The following is a 15,215-nucleotide window of genomic DNA, read 5'->3' as shown; positions in this document are numbered from 1 at the left end:
GAAGGTGGATCACTATGAACAATTCGCCAGCCAGTGGCTGTGTACTGAGCACCCCAAAGGTGAGGCGTCACTGTAGCAATGGAAAAGTCGAAGCCTCTCTCTGGAACACCCAAGCAGTACCTTCTCAGTCTGGAGTCTGAGCCACCCAGGAAAACGGTGAGTGCTCTGTCTAATTAGTACTCCTGCCATCTGCAAACAAGTGGAATTTTTTTTTTTTTAATGCTGAATCCCTGGCATTGAGAAGCCCCAAAAAAGACACTACTGGTTTCATTCTGCCTTTGAGAATTTAATATTTCACTGATTTGGGCAAAGACAAGATTATGCTTTCATTTTCACCCGGAGGAAACGACTATTAGCAATGAGCTGTGTTTCAGAAATTGTCCTATGGTGATCAGCCTGCTCCGCATGGGGACCCTCTGCTTCCCACTCCGTCCTCCTCTCCAGCGCCCCCTGCTGCGGCAGCCACCTACTACGGGTGACCGTTGATCTCCCAATGCTTGGAACCCTCTCCCCCAAACTGAGAACTAAGTTATCTTTCCCGATAACACCATTGTTGTTTCGACCCTGATCAAATACAAGAGCCAATTATTTGTCTGTTTCCACTACTTTAGGGGGAAAAATCTGGGTAAAAATGACTGAAATGTGTCAACTCTGTCTTCCCGATGGCCCCCAGCACAGCCACAGTGCGAAGCAGGTTCACGGTAAGCGGCTGATTAAATGATTGGCATGTGCCTTTGTGACACATGGCAGAGCAGAGTGGCCCCAGTGAAAAGCCAGCGGCTGCGACTTCTCACTTCCTGTTTTAATCAGTGTTGTAAGGTTGAAAAGCTGGACACCCAGTAGGTGCTAAATAGATTCATACGGGATGGATTATTCACTGAGCGACAGTGGGTTATGCAGGGTTTATTAATGCTTTTGATGCCAAAGAGGGTGGAGGGTGGCGTTAGTGGAGCACAGCATTAAACAAACAAAGCAGCAAACACAAAACCCAGACCAGCACAGAGGTTGGGAGCTTCTCTGCTTTCATGCACTGTGCTCCCGGAAACAGATGTCCTGCCAAACCCAACAGCGCCTGATGAAACGTCCACTCTTTCAAATGACCTGTGCCTTCCGTAATCACAGGGACGCTCACCCCTCCTTTGCAGGGGTTCTCTGTATTCTAAGACTGATTTCCAGTTGTGGATCCAGGACCAGCTGCGGATAAAGGCAAAATCAGCATCCACAGAGTCTACTGCAAGGGGAAGGCACTGGGCCAATGACAAAGGAAACCACATTCGTACCTTAAGTGTAGGAGAAAGACAGGCTTTGGAATCACCAGGCTCAGAGTCCAGCTCGGCACCTGCTCCCTGGGTGACTGTAGGAGCTCACTGGCCTTTCCTGGAGCTCAGTTTGGGGAGCTGATTGTATTGATCCTGCAGATTACTGGGGCGATTGACAAGATGTTGTGAATAAGAGTACCTGCCAGTGTTCGGCGTGCAGTAGCCACAGGGTAAGAGACCATATGGTTGTGGTTATTGCTATAAATGTGAATGAGGGGAGAGGTCCACTTTGGCCCCAGCAGGCACATGCATAGCACCCTCACGAGGCTCCCTCTCGATGACAGGAAGGCCTTTGCATTGCAAATCCCTTGCCTGCTTGACCCTATAAATATGGCCTATTCTCTGAGCAGGGAATGGATGTTCTGGAGCATTCCAGGATACTTCACTGTGCATGATAAGCCTCCTCCTTCATAACCTATCTTCTCATAGCGTACACAGAAGTCTTGATCGCAGACTCCAGCCTGGGGCTCAGGATAAGGGAGGGCTAGCCTCTGGCCACTCCACAGGCTGATCTTGCGCTTTCTGGAGGAATCTTTGACCCTGAGGAAGAGATTCCTATAAGCAATACCCATCAAGTCTGATACGCCATGCAGAGATCCATGGGGCACAGACCTGGAGAAGCAGTAACCCCAAAAGAAATCCAGACATCCTAGGGAGAGAGAAAAGAGAGTTCACTCACAGCACAGGTCCAGTTAATGTCACCAAATGCCTGCATGCGTGGAGACAGACATGAGCCACAATGCTCCAGATGCATAGACCTCAAGTGCAGACCAAAAAATACCTTTCACAAATGGTAAGAGTTCCCACCAATCAGCTCCTTCCTGGACAGAACCACATGGAAGTATGTGACTTTAGAAATCCTCTGTGCATTCAGGCTCTGGGGATGAAAAGAGGGTAGGGAGGGCAACGAGAGAGAAAACAAGCCTACTGTGATTCTAATTCACACAGCTTTTCTCTTCCTTCCTGACAAGCTGACACCCCCAGTGCGCAATCAGCAAGCTCCAAACCTGGAGATTTTGCTACACTGCAGACCCCATAACCTCAGCCCCACCACAGGCAGAGGAAGTCCTCCGAATGAGGATTCTGCATGTCTGTCTTCTCTGATAATGCCAGCAGGGCAAGTGGGAGAGTTCTTCCATCTTCACCTAGACAGCAGCCTGGGAAGGTGCTTGGAGGGTGTATTCCCGCCTTTCATTGGAAAATCAGTCAAAATATCTTCAGACAGATGAGTGTCTTGAATTGCTGGATCTCACCCTACTGCAGACTCGCAAGGCTGGCCCACAGTTTCCTAATGCCCACAGCTGTCAACCAGGAGGCCGCTCAGAATGCAGCCAGGGGATCCCTGCACTTTCACAGTTGGTGGATCCATGCAGATCAGCTCAGAGGACAGCTGTCTCCAGGAGTGACTCTCGCCTGTGGCTTTGTTCTCCTCTTTGCACTGAGTGGCTGGCAATATACCTGTGTATCTTGTTTAAATCCTGAGTAATTCCAGTTTACTACCTTCTAACACCGCTCCTCACCACCTCACGCACTGAGCATGCCGGCTGCATTATTCACGCCCCTTTGGGTGCTGCAGATCCCTTGGGAGTTTTCCTCCCCTCACCCCAACTCCCACCCTGTCCCTCTGTGAAGCACTGGTGTTGCTCTCCTAACATACAGTCTTCTGCTCTGTCCCCTCCTCTGCCGGTCTCCTCATCCCTGGCTCCAGGCACCAAACATCCATCTGGACCCCCTCCCCGGAAATGCACTTACTGTAACACCAGTGGGACAATTCCCTGGTGTCCTCATTCCTTGTCAGTGACAATCCTCCTGCAGCCCTCAGTAGATTATTATTATTTATTATTTATCAATCATGACACTACTGTGCTTCCTACAAGATAGTAGCACTGCGTTTACAGCCAAGGAGAGCAGAGCTCCAGATCAGACATCACAGGAGAAAAACAGAGGTTCACTGGCAAAGCCCTCTCCCCACTGGGATGCAGGGGTGGGGCCCCGAACAGCCCTCCAGAAGCCTCCAAGTTCAGGTCTAACAGCTAGCGGCTCCCTATGCTACAGCACCCCCTGTCCCCCGTGATTTCTAACCAGGCCTTAGGCCTCAGGGGCTTGCCTGGGGGTGGAGTGGGGGATTGAGGGCCGCCTGCTGTCACCTACAGCCTCCCAGGCTAGAAAAGAGGTAGAAAGGTACTAAGTAACCTTTCTGCAGTAATTCAAAACCAAGTGAGGGAGAGGCAGGGCAGGAGGAAGAGGTCAGGTTATAGAAACCAGACCCAGAAAGTTAGCCAGCAGGAAACATCCCGGCCTAGTAGGAAAGCCCTCCCAGAGGGAGGCCACCACCTCCAGGCCAACTTGGCTCTTAAGGCTGACTGATATGCGTCCTCGCGGGCTGCAAGTGTGGAGGCAGAGGAGGAGACCCAGACCGTGGGGACGGTGACAGCGACCTGGGATGCGTGGAGCGGAAGCCGGAGGCGAGGCACGGCCCGTGCGCGCGCCAGCAGGCAGGGTCGCGCGCACCGCCGAGTCAGGGCAGCAGCCCGGGCCGGTGGGCAGCACGGGCCTGGGCGGCGGGGCTCCGTCAGAGATGTGGACACTGCCCGCTCCTTCCCGTGGCCGCGGTGTCACCGGGAGGGTGGAAGCTGCAAGACGATTGGACTTCGCTTTCTCAAACTTTTCCACCAGTTTCCTCAGGTGTTAAGCCCGGACCGCAGAGCGCCTCCATCCCGGCCCTCCCTCCCCGGCCGCCAGCCCCGAGGCCGCAGCGCAGCAGCCACGGCCACGCTCCGTGCGTCGGTCGGGCACGACGGCTGAGCCCAGCGAGCTGGGAGCCACCGCAGGGGCGGGGCGCGGACGGACGGACGGACGGACGGACGGACAGACGTACACCCCCGCGGGCACCGCGCCCCCAGCCGGGCGCGGCGGCCCGGATCGCTCCGGCCGGAGCCGGGCGCGCGGGGCCAGGCCGGGGCGCCCCGCCTCCCCCGCCGCGCCCCCGCCCACTCGGGCGCCCGTGATTGGCTCCGCCCGCCCCTGGCTGGGCGCCGAGGCCCGCCTCCCTCGCAGCTAAAGCAGACGGTACCCGGAGCGGAGCGAGCCAGAAGGGAGCATGGTCCCCGCGCCGCGGCCGCGCCAGCCCCCGCGCCGCCGCCGCCGCCGTCCCTGCCCCCGCGGGTCTCGCCGCAGCTCCAGCCCCGGCCCCGGCTCCGCAGCGCCCGCCCGCAGCCTCGGCGCTCGCCGCGCCTGAGCACAGCCCCCGCCCGGAGCCCGAGCTGCGAGCCCGGAGCCCGGAGCCAGCCCCGGCCCCGCGGCCGCCGCGGCTGCGGGAGAGGGCGGGGGCGATGCTGCCGGAGCCTCCGCCGCCGCCTCGGTGAGCGCCGCGCCGCACCGCGCATAGCGCGCAGGCTGACAGGCAGGAGGACCGGCTTCCCTCTCCCGGGCATCCTCCCTGGGCTGCCGGGAGGCGGCGGCGGCGGCGGCGGAGGAGGCGGCGGAGGAGGAAACGGGAGAGGAGGCGGGGAGCGGCCACGCGAGGAGGTGGACCTGGCTCCGTTTCCCCCGGCCAGGACGCGAGCGGCCCCAGCCACCGCTCCCCGGCGGCGCCGACCGCTCTCCATCAGCCCCGCTGCGCCCCGCCGCGACCCCGGGCTCTCTGCGCGTCGGGCCGGGGCCGAAGCGCCGCGGCCGCAGGTAAGAGTCGGGCCGGGCCGGGGCTCGCAGGCTGCGGCGCGGGGAGCCGGGCCGGGCCGGGCGCGGGCGCGGGGCCCGGGAGCCCGGAACGCTGGGCTCGGCTCTGGCGGCGGCTGGAGCCTCCCGCGTCTGGACTCCAGGGCTGCAGGAGCCCCTGCGCCTGCGCTGCTCCGGGGGAGCCAGACGGGGGAAAACTTCCTGCCCCCGGGTGTGGGTGCGGGGGCTGCCTCGGAGCACCGCCGCGGGCAACGGAGGGGCCGGGAGCCAGCTTGACCCCTGGCCCCGGGCGGCCCGGGCTGGGCCCGGCGGCGCGCTCCCCTCCCCAGGCCGCCTTCCCCTGCGCGGCCCAGGGCTCCGGCGGGCCGGGGTCCAGCAGGCATCCGGGGGCTGGTCCCCGGGGCGACCGCGCGCCCTGCCCTGCGGGGAGGTGCGCGCCGAGGGGCCACGCGCAGCCGGGGAAGGGATTCCGCACCCTCGCGTCCTCAGACCCCACATTTGGGGACCAGGTTTCTTTACTCGATCCCAAGTAACTTTCGAGGTAGAAGAGCTTGAAAACCATTCGGGGAGGGAATCCGCGCAGACCTTCCTGGGACTGACACCCCCTCTTCCCTTGACACCTAGCGGGTGCCAGCGTGTTGGGGGGCACGAAAGGAGAGCCTCGGGATGCCGAAGGGCGCCGAGGCGGCGGTGGGTGGAGAGGGGTTGTTTATGTGTGGGATAGTGGACGGGGAGACGCGAGTGGGGCCGCGCGCCCCGACTGCCGCGGGAGGTGCGGGAGGGCTGGCGGCGGGCACACGTCCCGGTCTCCATGGCCTGGAGCGGGCAGAGCGCGGGGGTTATCTGCGGTCGCGCGCGGGTGCCCGCGTTGGGCAGCGTCGGCCCGGGGCCCCAGGGGAGAGGCGTGCTCGCTCTGGGCGGAGCGCGGAGCCCGGAGCTCCGGTCGTCCGAGACTGCCCCTGGCCAGGTGGCATCCCTGTGGCGGGGATGGCGGAGACGCGCTGTCTGCCTTAGGCCAGCCTCCTCGGCGGAGCGCGCGCCGGATGCCTGGGTCCGCCTGCTGAGAAGCCAGTTGTCTTTCTGGGCTCTGGAACCGAACGCCAGGCTTGGGCAGCTGGCGAGTCCTCCTGCGGGTCCCCAGGGATGCCCACGGGTGAGGAGCTGTCGCTGCTGCCACCATGCCCCTCGGTGTACATTCTGTCCCTACCGTGCTTCCTGCGCGGCGCACCGCGGGCACATCGTGGACGCAGGTATTTATGTAGCATTAGGTGAAGCCTCGTCGCTGGAGGGACTAGACGTTGAGGATGCCAAGCTGCTGCTGCTGCCCGCAAAACTTCCACTCAGCTCAGGGACATTCGGGCTTCAACGCTGCCAGCTGCAGCCCCACGTCCACAGGGCATCACTGGCATTCGGACTCCTCTGCGGTGACAGATCTGTCCTGGTTACAGCTGTATTTACCCTGATTTCAGTCTCTCCCAGGTCATTTGTCTAGTCGCTACAGAGTGTAGTCTTGATGCTAACTCAACCCTGGGAGGGCAGATTTGAAGAATTATTTCAGCACAGGATACATGACAACAGAATTAGTTAGCCCACCTCATTTCTGATTTGTTTTAGGGAGGGAGTTGTGCACTAACTTCAAAAATAATTTTTTTTTAAACTGGACAATGTTGAACGATTTTATAAATTGTTCATTCAGACCCTTAGAGAAAATGTGTCCAGGAAGCTCAAGAGGCCACTTCCAGGGTTCATTGGCATGTATGTATTGAATTAGTCACACAACCTGGGTGTTTCTACAGGTATGGAGGCAACTGTGTGCCCCCGATGAATATGCCTCCGCCAGGGACTTTGTTCTGGAGCACATTTGATTTATCACCTTGCTATAAATCGGGGAATTACAAGCATATGTGCCCTTAAACCCTGTATGAATTTAATGACATTTAAATTGGTTTATGGGCTGACGCACTTAACCAATTTTAATAACTTTTCTGCACAAACATTTTATAAACCATGTTTGTGCATGATGAAGAAAAACATTCTTCTGTTTGGACTCTCCATTTCTAGTGCAGCTGTGGAAATTTAGATACCTCCAACTTTCACTGCAAGCAACAATCCAAACGAAATACCTAGAGTTTTACTGCAATAAAATATCTTATGGTAGCCATGGTAACAAATAGATTAAGGGTTATTGGTTTTCATCTGTATGTGATGGGGGGTCTACTGTTGTCTCTTTAATTATGTTTCTAATGAGAGATGGTCATATTTCAGGTACTCAGTGCAGGAGGTAAGCCAGACCACAGTTTAGTTTTGTGAGAGGTTACTGGAACAAAAATTCACAGAGCACAAGAGAATGATTGCTGCTAACTGCAGCTCCTTGTATGCTGACAGCAAATGGATAAAACCTTTTTTGTTATTTAGTCAGTTCCTTTAAGATTAGAAAATGTATGTTGTTTATGAGCTATTGCCAAAGGAGCCTTTAAATCCGCCCCTTGTTTTCGAGGAATAAACATGCTAGAAGTCTGGATGTTGGTGTGGCTAGAGTGTCACAGTTGTTGTCAACACCTGTCAGTCTAAGTGAGGCATATCATTAGTCTATTCAAATCTTGCCTGTTTCAATATTCATGCATTTCCATGGTGATCCATTCCGGTTTTTGTTTACATAGTCAACCTTATAAATCTTTGGCATCATTTTCAATTGTACTTTTTTTTTCCCTTTATCAGTTGAATGGGCTGCACATCATCCCCATTTTAAAGCATTTCCTCCTCAGCCCACCCCCAGTTTCCAAAAGTTTACCCTATTCCCAGCTACGCACAGATATAAAGAGGTTAATGTTTTTTGATAGACTCAACACCATCCATGCTAATGAAGTTTTTAACATGTTGGTCTTGTTATGTACTGGGGGTATTTTTTCCTTCCTTCAGGCTTACTGTAAAGCCTTCTTTCATTAAGACCCAGAGACATCCTATCCAGCAGAATTAGCTAAAGTTTTTCCTTTTTTCCTCCTTATCCTTTTTTTTTCTTTCCTCAACTCCATCAGAGTTCAAGGGTTCTTTGTCTTCAGCTATGTCTGGCTTGGAGAGACATGAAGGCTGTGTATTGAAACGGGGCTTCTTTTCTAGGATCTGTTCTCTTCCAGGAGTGGCCAAAGCCAGAAGGTTCTGGAACATCAGAGGATTTTCCAGACGTAATATACATTTAGTCACGGTAATAGTGGCCCTCGGATCATAGTAACGTTGTAAGTCCATGGAATAGGCAGTTTTACTTAAATGCGAGTGATGATTTTGTTCATCCGCTTTCAACTTCGCTTTCTAATGATGCAATCCCATGCTAATCACAGCCCTGTATATTTCAGAAATATCAAGGCAAGCATTAGCACGCTCCTGACTTATTAGGATCAGGCAAAGTAATTGGAACACTTAAGTTCAAAGTCAAATGGAGAAATGGAATTATAACCGACCTTGTGATTCTATAATCAGTCAACTAAGCGCCTACTTAGGGGCAGGAGGAGAAAGAAATACCATGAATAAGAAATCCGGTGCTTGGTTGCCGTGGGTGAGTATAAACCAAGGCAGTTACCGTGTAAGACGGCCAGAGAACAAGACCGCCTCCATAAGCCATACATTCTCCAGGCTGTCCCGGTAGTTTTCACTGTGCTAAGTACATGTAGACACAAATATTCAGCAAGTGGCAGAATATTTCTACTTTTCACAGAAGATAGTCATTCGTCATTGCTCAAAAAAAAAACCCACCTAAGGTCATTTCCTAGCCTACTAAAATTAGGTAGCATGGTCCCTGGAAAATATAATTCTACCATGGAGAATTAATAATTGTGGTTAAGAAGCAAAAGCATCACAGAATTCCTTACCTGAACCTCAGAGCAGAAATGCTGAGATCAAGACCACGGTGAAATCAGACTCTGTAGTTCTCTCTACAGCACGCTTCACTCTCACATAGCCCAGGGTCAGAAAAAGAAGTCTGGACAGTCCAGGAAGCCGCTTGAAAGAAGAAAATGGAAGCTGCTGATTTAGACGAGGCCCGGGGATTCCTGGAAGTGGCCACAGAGTTCTTCACAAGATGACCTTCGTAGTGCAGGGGCATTTCCACCAGCAGAGAGGGGTGGTGGGAAGGGAGAGCGCTGGATCTCCTTCCAGACAGGGTGGCTGTGCAGGATTCAGATGCTCGGTACTGTAGGGTGTCCTGCTTTCGCCAGGCGGACACTTCCTGGACGTGGCCTGCTCTGTGAGTGTCTGTTTTTATCATTTACTTTTTAGATTTTTGCATTTTTAAAATCATTTGCCAATTAATGATAGACATAGAGATATATGTCCTGCCACTTTCCTTTTTAATCGTGCTTGAAACAAATGATTTATGATTTCTAAGTATGCAGCTTGGGAGGGGCCCCAGAACTTTGTCGTCTTACAGTACTGAGACTAGACATTCTTGTTAAGGATCGGCTCCCGTTCTCTGCTCTGGCAACCAGGTGTTCCTGACATTTGTTCTTCCTTTCCTGCGTGTACATCTTCTCCCAAGTCTCTTCTCCAAGCTCTGATGCTGTGCTTTTGGGGCCTGGCTGGGTACCAGTGATGTTATGAAGGATGGAACAGCTGGGACTTCATGTCAGAGCTGATGTCTGGTCTCTGGTGGTGCTTCCTAGCTATGCAATCCACATGTGAGTGTGTGTGTGTGTGTGTGTGTGTGTGTGTGTGTGTGTGTGTCTGTCTGTCTGTCTCTGTATTTTCTTCCTGGTGCTCCTTGTATCCATACCTCTTCACACTGCCTTATAGGTGCTGTGTATTGGGTGTCCATGCTATTTAACATTTTACTAGAGCAAATGTAAATCTAAGAATATTAACTTGGTCTGATCAGCATTTCCTGTTGGACTTACTTTCTGGATTTTCTCACCTGCTTCTCTTTATTCTGGTTCCTGGAAAACTAATGATTCTTTGTCTCATTTGGGCTCGGTTTCATGAAAGCAGAGGAAATAACAGGACTGCCTAGTGTAGTGGTAAGGGCTGAAGAGGGAACTCTGTAAAAACTGCCTCTCAGAGAAGGAATCTACGAAGGACAGCTCAGGGGAATGGCAGCTGCAGCCTGGAGATCTCAGAATTACCGACACCAAGCCTGCTAAATGTTAATCATAAACGTTTTAATGGCATGCCAGGGTTGTGTATATATTGTATTCCATGAGTCTCATTATCACTACTTATTCTGAAAAGCGTAAGAAATTTGCATCACAATTCCAACTGTTAAAAATATCCTTCAGTTGATTTGATGTATGAACTTTTAATTCCGTTTTTAGTATCGTAATTTTAGAGTTGTCGTGGATTTTTGAGGTCAGCTAATCTACCTATTATTCAATCACCAAACCTTTATCAAGCCCCAATAATATAATAATAATAGCTTCTAGTTGTGGCTGCCCACTATATTTAGGTACTTTACATATATTACGCCTAATCCTCCTATCAACACCGCAAGGTAGGGATTATCCACACTTTACAAATGAAGATGGGGCTCAGAGGTAATCAAGTGGCCCAAGGCCACAAATCCAGCCACGTGGTACAGCTGAGTTTGAACACAGGTCCATCCACTATCCACCCGTCTGTCTTGTCCCCGTGTGTGTGTCTGTCTGTCTGTCTTTCTGGTGCTCATTGTAGCCATATCACCTCACACTGCCTTCTGTGTGCTGTGGACGGGGTGTCCTTGCTAATTAACATTTTACTAGAGGGAATGTGAATCTAAGAATATTAACTTGGTCTGAGCAGCATTCACTGTTGGACTTGCGTTTTGGATTTTCTCACCTGCTTCCATTTTTTCTGGTTTCTGGAAGACTGAGGAAAACTTTCAGATACTTGAACGGCGTCTGTTTCCATATTGAACTAGCTCAGAAAACAAATAGCCAATCAAGGGGCCAAAGCAGTAGGATTCATTCAGACCTACTAATGGCTGACCTGGATTTGTTCATTTTATATACCAGGGCCTGGCACAATACCTGGCACAAAACTCCTCCATGAAAATGTTTGTCTGGAAGCATTTACACCCAGAGAAGGTATCAGGTAATAAACATCAAAGCCTACTTCTCAGATTTGCTGTTTAGTCACTAGCTGTGTAATTCCATGTTCAGGGTTTGTCATTGTGTGGAAATTTAGATGCTATATTTGGGCCTATATCTATTAAATAAGCTTGTTGATGAATTCTAACTAATCTAAATGGAATCTTCTAGGATTTATGACTTGAGACTTTGAAGACTAATTTTCTCTTGGAGCCGCATCATTCTGGTGATAGCTTGGATCTGTTTGGCACTTTTGGAGTCGACACAGAGTCTGTCTTTCATAACACGCTTACTTGCGAGGTGTCATCCCCACGCAGATTTTTTAATTTGTGGTATTTCACAAGAGCATTGTTTTAAAAGAAAATAAAACACCTAGAAATCAGAGACAGCGATGAAAGGGCAGGAACACTGTATTTTCTAACATCTTCTGCCCTATTTTTACTCTTCGTATTAGTTTTTTCTGGAGATAGGGTGAGGGTGTGAACAGAACCTCAAGCATTAGCCACGACGCTGTGTCTGCTCCTTGTGTTAGCTCTTCCGGCCCGGGTTCAGGACGCTCACAGTTACAATGTCCGTGGTCACACGTGAGCCCAAGCTGGGTCGCTGAAGTGCTGGCCGACTGCAGAGGACAGCTGTCAGAGCTGGGGACACCTCTCTCGTGTGCCTCTCTGTCCAGCTGCACTTGCTCCCCTTTCCTTCTGGTTTCTACATGAAATATAAGGAGGATTGTTTTTTCTTCTGGCATCCCCACAGAGCTCTCAGAAGCAGCTGGGGCAGGGGTTGGTAAGAGGAACTGTGTCTCTGTTTTGAGAAAAGCAAACACTGGTTATAGGCTTTGGCCAAATGAGAGCTCTGGAACGCTTCTTGTTTTCCTGTGGGTCCTCTAGTAACACTGAGAAGGGACGAGGAATATTGAAACTTGGATGTAAAGAAAAGAAGCCATCTTACCTTTCTCCTTTGTCTTCTCTCCTAAAGTCTCCCAGCCGTAGCACTTGACTTTGGATTACAGCTGTAGCTGAAGGTAGCTGCCCAAGGAACCTTCATGGTCCATTTTCAGCTCTCAGAGCTTAAACGAGGGTGGATTCAAAACCTGTCCACTGAGAAGGTGCAGGGGAAGAGCACTCCTTTTCCTGGGCAAGATTATGCCCATTTTGTGGGTGAATTAGCATTTGCCCAAGATCTGATCAATAAGCCTGAGTGCTGGGTGCTGTGTGTTGAGCATGCATGCCCATTTTCTAGACGCCTGCCTACTGGCGCAGAAGGGAGAGAGCCAATGTGCTCTTTTGTTGCATAGCATGTACGTTGTGTATTAGAATACAGGAAAAAATCCCAATTTTTAGCCACATTGCTCACTAATTACCACAAGTGACATAGTAAACTGAGGTCCAGCTAATTTTCTTTGAGGGCATGAAATACGTTCAAAGAAACAGACTCCTCAGGATGATTTCAAGGACCTTCACTCTTAAACTTGTTACCATCATCTTTGTAAATTGAATAAAAGTTCAATTCTGAGTCTGCCTCCAAGGCTTTGGTCTGTTCTCTATGGTCAGAAAGCTCCCAAGGGTGCACTTACTAGAATACGTGAGGATTGACTATTTGCAAATTAAGTGAGTGTCTATTTGCAAAGTTGCTAGAACAGTGCCTGCTTATGCTAAATAGTGGGGTTAGGGGGTTATGTGTGGACTCGTCTCAGGAGTCATAGGGCGAGGTCAGTCTTTGTCGTTAGCCTTGGTGTTGGCATATGTGGGTTCCTAAAGAATTCTGAGAGATGTTCCAAACCAAGGAGAACCAAATCCTGAATGCCGCTGTGGCCATGGTTCGATGGGTCCACTCAGCTGCTGCCATTTGTCTTGTCTGTGTGTACTACTAGGGATAGAAAATGGTGGTATCCAGGCGCGGTCCCAGGCTGGTGCCAGACTGCACACACTGTTACCAGTCCCGAGAAGCATTTAGCAACAACAGTTACATTTAATATTGGCTCATCAGCCAAGAGCGTGGTCTGCAGCTCCTCTCATTGAACAAGGCACAGACCAGTTTTGTTGGTGTTAATGTCATACAGTGAGTTCCCAGGGAAACTTGTGATAGTGTGAACTGTAGTCTAGCCGTGCATAGTGGGACCATATTTTAGTTTTTGATGGATTAGAAATATGACTAAAAACAAAAAACCAGGTCTTTCATCACAGATAAGGGTAGAAGGACCCTGCATGTGTCTGGGTCCTCCTCGAGCACATGGGAATGTAGATGTGATTGTCTTGTTAAAACGTGGGCAGAGGTTATAGAACAGTAGACTAGACTGGAATCTCTCATCGGGGCTTTGCCACTTCTAGGAGAACAAGTGGTCTGACTTCATCTAGTCCAGAGGAGCTCTGTTTAGCAGGGGCAGCTGTCTGCCGCCTCCTTCCCAGAGCCTGGTGATTGAAGGAGGTTGGGGGCTGTGCTGTCATGTGCATCCTTAGTCATCAAAGCCTCGGGATGTTAGCTTGGGAGCCCTGTCATACACCCACCTCCATCCGTCTTGAGGCCACTGTGTTGCAGTTGTGCACTGCTTTGACCTCTTGGGATATGGGTAGATTATTTTGCTATTAAATTAGCTTATCTGGAGGACATGAAGAAGTATAAGACAAGCTTGCTCAGAAAGCCAGAATCAGGTTTTCTGAGCAAAAATCAAGGACCAGGGAATCTAGGAAATACAAGATTCAAATTTGGAAGCTGGGCTGGCGAGACCAGGGGACTCCGTGCAGTGCTTGTGTGAGGCCAGTCCTTCTAGCGAAGAGCCTGCTGTAAGTGGAGTGCTGTAATCTATTCAGTTCATGCTGTTCCAACCGACTTTAATCATCAAAACTTGAATAATATTCAAACTGTGAAAGGAACATAGTTCTTGCTGCAGCCTTGATGTGCTAAAGGGAAGCGTCGGAGCTTCGGTCCACCAATCTATGCAACACGCTGTAGAAAAAACGCTAGATTGCTTCACGTGATGTGGGGCAGCGGCCTTTTTCCACAGTGAAATGGCATTAAGATTTAACATTTCCTTTTTCCCCCCAGAGGAAAGAAATGATTTTCATGGAAACCGTGTTTCATGGCAGTTGCATATTGACTGTGGACTGTTGCCACTTCTCGTGACGCCCCTGGGTAGAGGTCAGCTGGCACAAGGGAGGGAGCTGTCTGGCGGGAGGAGATGTGCCCACGAGACTCGGAGAGCACCAGGGGTCAGGAAATACAAGGAGAAGATTGCAGGCTGAGCTGCGCTAGGCCAGAGACACACTAGCCACATGCTGGGGCCAGGGCTGAGCCTGGGTTCCGAATGGGGTGTGAGGGGCCTCCTGCAGCCCCTGGTGTGTAGGCTCTCAAGCCCCTGAGCACTCAGGCATGCTAGAGCCACAGCCCTGCTCAGATTGCTGCCTTCAAATTTAAAAGCTCCCATTAATTCTGCAGAAACCACAAAAAGCTGGTTTTCAGTTCACAGAGAATCTTAGCGGAGGCCCAGGGGTGGGTGGGCACTCAATGACCTGCACAGGAGGATTCAAGATCCAGATGGTTGCTGTGTTACTCCTGGTTCACCTCCCAGAACGCCTGGTCTCCAGTACCATCTTTTGCTATCTGCAGTCGACACTGGGGCCAGGTCCAGTCTCTTTGGTCCTGGAAAAAGAGGGAAGCAGTTGTTCCTGTGGGTAGACGGGTAGAGGAAATAAAATTACTGCGTAGGGACTGAACACTTGATATGAGAAAGGCAGAACTTGGTTCTCAGACATTCACAGTAATAGTGAAAGCTTTCAGCTCAGCGAACAACCTAATTTAAAATGGGCAGCACTGAGGAGGAGGATTACAAGTTCAAACTCAGCCTGGGCAACTCAGTAATTTAACAAGATCCTAAACAAATGAAAAAAAAGCAAGCTCTTCAAAATTAAAAAAAAATTTTAAAAAGCACTAGGCAGGTAGCTCAGTGCAAACCCCAGGGGTTCAGTCTCCAGTAACACACACACAGCTCAAATAGACATGTCTTCAAAAGAAAATAACAGTGACCAAATAAACACATGAAAATTTGCTCGGTGTCACTAATCATTAGAGAAATGCAAATCAGAGCCATAAGGTATCACTTCATAGCCACTAGGATGACTGTCATGAAGCAAAGAAGTGAACAAAAACAACATAATAAGCATGGAAAGCCATGTGG

At 51.0% G+C, this 15,215-nt stretch overlaps 1 protein-coding gene and 1 long non-coding RNA gene across 5 annotated transcripts in view; one reads left to right on the top strand and one right to left on the bottom strand.

Moving 5' to 3' along the window:
• Window positions 1-888: 888 nt before the first annotated feature.
• Window positions 889-4,268, bottom strand: LOC101788395 (uncharacterized). 4 transcript variants are annotated; one of them, XR_002792001.2, is made up of 4 exons: window positions 2,101-4,268; window positions 1,932-1,968; window positions 1,281-1,859; window positions 889-1,194 (listed from the first exon to the last, which is right to left on the bottom strand). It is a non-coding gene; the product is annotated as an uncharacterized LOC101788395 (long non-coding RNA). The 4 variants fall into 4 exon arrangements; XR_002792000.2 differs by having other exon boundaries at window positions 1,281-1,968; window positions 2,101-2,196; window positions 3,758-4,268; XR_216347.3 differs by having other exon boundaries at window positions 1,281-1,968.
• A 597-nt stretch (window positions 4,269-4,865) lies between these two features.
• Klhl29 (kelch like family member 29) overlaps window positions 4,866-15,215 on the top strand; it is a 260,001-nt gene continuing 249,651 nt past the window's right edge. The window contains exon 1 of the mRNA XM_063231845.1: window positions 4,866-5,000. The gene's annotated coding sequence lies outside the window, so the exon portion shown is untranslated. The remainder of the gene's footprint in view (window positions 5,001-15,215) is intronic.

Source organism: Cavia porcellus, unplaced genomic scaffold (assembly GCF_034190915.1).
Source record: "Cavia porcellus strain 051 isolate PalLab524CR breed Dunkin Hartley unplaced genomic scaffold, mCavPor4.1 scaffold_1, whole genome shotgun sequence".
In the NCBI taxonomy this organism is placed as follows: Eukaryota; Metazoa; Chordata; class Mammalia; order Rodentia; family Caviidae; genus Cavia; species Cavia porcellus.
The sequence above is the reverse complement of the archived record's forward strand: the minus strand, read 5'-3'. Positions and strand labels throughout refer to the sequence as shown.